Source organism: Trachypithecus francoisi, unplaced genomic scaffold, assembly GCF_009764315.1.
Source record: "Trachypithecus francoisi isolate TF-2019V2 unplaced genomic scaffold, Tfra_2.0 Lachesis_group6, whole genome shotgun sequence".
NCBI lineage: Eukaryota > Metazoa > Chordata > Mammalia > Primates > Cercopithecidae > Trachypithecus > Trachypithecus francoisi.
The window spans coordinates 40,912,705-40,915,184 of NW_022681471.1; positions in this window are offsets into that span (position 1 = coordinate 40,912,705).

Sequence of the window (2,480 nt, forward strand, 5' to 3'; positions counted from 1 at the left end):
TTTTTTCCCCTCCACACCCTCAGAGATTCCCACTATGCATATACGAGGTCATTTACTGTTGTCTCATAGTTCTCTAATGCTCTTTTCTTTTGTCAATATTATTTTTTCTATGTGTTTTGTGTAATTTTTATTGCTATACATTCAAATGCACTTATCTTTTCTTCTGTAGTGTCTAGTCTTCCATGAATCCCATCCTGTGATTTTTTTTTTTTTTTCCTTCTCAGACATTATCTTTTTATCTCTAGAAGTTCAATTTGGGTCATCTTTTTTATATATTTTGTATATTTATTTAATTTGTTAAACATATTAAGTTACATTATAATAAGCATTTTAATGTCCTTGTCTAATTTTAATATCTCTGTCTGTTATGGGTCAATTTTGATTGGTTGACCTTTTTTCACTTCATTATGGGTCATATGTCTCTTTTTCTTTGTATACCTAGTACTCTTTGATTCAATGTTAGACATTGTGAATTTTAACTTTTTGGGTGCTAGATATATGCGTGTCCCTATAAATCTATTTGAGTTTTGTTCTTGGATGCAGTTAAGTTGCTTAGAAACAGTTTGATTCATTTAGGTCTTATTTTTATGGTGTATTAGGTGGGTCCAACGCAGAGCTCAGACTAGGGCTATTTTTTTCACTACTAAGGCAAGCCCTTCCTGGTACCCTACCCAATGCCCTGCGAGTTATTGGTTATTCTAAACTCACTGGTGGGAATAGGCACTATTTCTGGCCCTCTGTGGGTGTATGACACTTTACCCTGTAATATAATTCTTTCACATTGCTCTTTCCCTGGCCTTAGGTAGATTTTTCTCATATATGCACTGATAAGTATTCTGCTGAATACCTGAGGGGAGCGCTCTGCATGTATCTGGGGTTCTGTCTGTGTTCTCTTAGCTGTAGCTCTATTAGTCTCCCTGAACTCTCAGTTCCATATCCTCAACAAGAGTCCAGTAGCCTTCACCTTAATACCTCCTTCCTATGCCATGGCCTGGAAAATATCTTAAGGGAGTAAACTAGGGCAATCATAGAGGTTACCTAATTTGTTTCTCATAGCTCCAGACTAATGTCCTTCATTTTCTGATGTCTAGTGCCTTTAAAAGCATTATTTCATATATTTTATCTGTTTTTATTTTATTTTTTGCTTGTTGCAGCTAGGAGAGTAAATTTGATTCCTGTTACTCCATTAGCTGGAAACAGAAATCCTGGTTAATTTAAAAAATTATCTACATGTGTTATTTTATTTATCATTTAATAATGAACATTTCCAAACATAGAAAAAATTAAAGCATTGTACAATACGCATCTGTATGCCCACACTCTAGATTCTACAATTAGCAATTTGTTATATTTGCTTTGTTATATAACTGTTTATTCGTCCATTCACCAAAACTTCTTGTTTGTTGAAGCACTTCAAATTGAAAATACCAATATAATTCACCTTAAGCACTTCAGCATGCACATCATTAATTACACTCTAATATTTGTTTTTGGCTGTTTGTCAAGGAAAAAGATACATATATTCAAATGCACAAATCTTAAGTGTGCCAATTAACAAATTTTGACAAATTAAAAACCTATGTAATACTATCTTCCATCAAACCACAAAACATACTTATCACCCCAGAAATTTTCTTCCTGATGTTACCAGTCAATTCCCCCACCTTCCCAAAAGAAACCACTGTTTAGATATTTTCACAATAAAAAGTTTACTTTTTTTAGGAATAGCACTGTCATATAGAAATATAGTGTCAGCAAAAAACAGGGCCACATGTGTAATTTTACATTTTCTACTAGCCATAATTCAAAAGGTGAAAAGAAACAGGTGATATTAGTTTAAATATTGCATGTTGCATTTTGATTCCAAAATGGCAGGGTAGAAGCAAGTTGACTTTACTCCACCCCCACCCCCCCCAAAAAAACCCGAGAACCAATATACAGGTACCAAGTATCTCACCAGGACTATCCCAGAGCTCAAATACGAGGAGGAGACGGTTCCCACGGCCATACAGAAGTGAAAAAACTCTAAGCAGATAGTAAGAGAATAGGATTTCCATATTCACAATGCCTTTCCACTCAATCTACCCTGCACCACAGGCATGGAAAAGTTTGCCCTGATTCATGGTTTCTGCACTGGAAAACGTGAGATAGAGGTAGAAAATCAGCTTCCCCAGCATCTTGGGTTCCTTGGCAGGAGAGCTGTCCCTGCTTCATCCCATGGAAAGCATTAGGAATGCCTAAAGAAATAAATATCCCAAGGAAAATTGGAAACCAAAAAAAGAACAGGAGTAGCTATGCTTATATCAGATAAAAATAGACTACAAATTAAAGACTGTAAAAAGAGACAAAGAAGGTCACTATGTAATGATAAAGGGGTCAATTTAGCAAGAGGATATAACCATTATAAATATTTATGCACCCAACACCAGAGCTTCCAAGTATACAAAGCAAGCATGCATAGATTTAAAGGGAAAGATAGA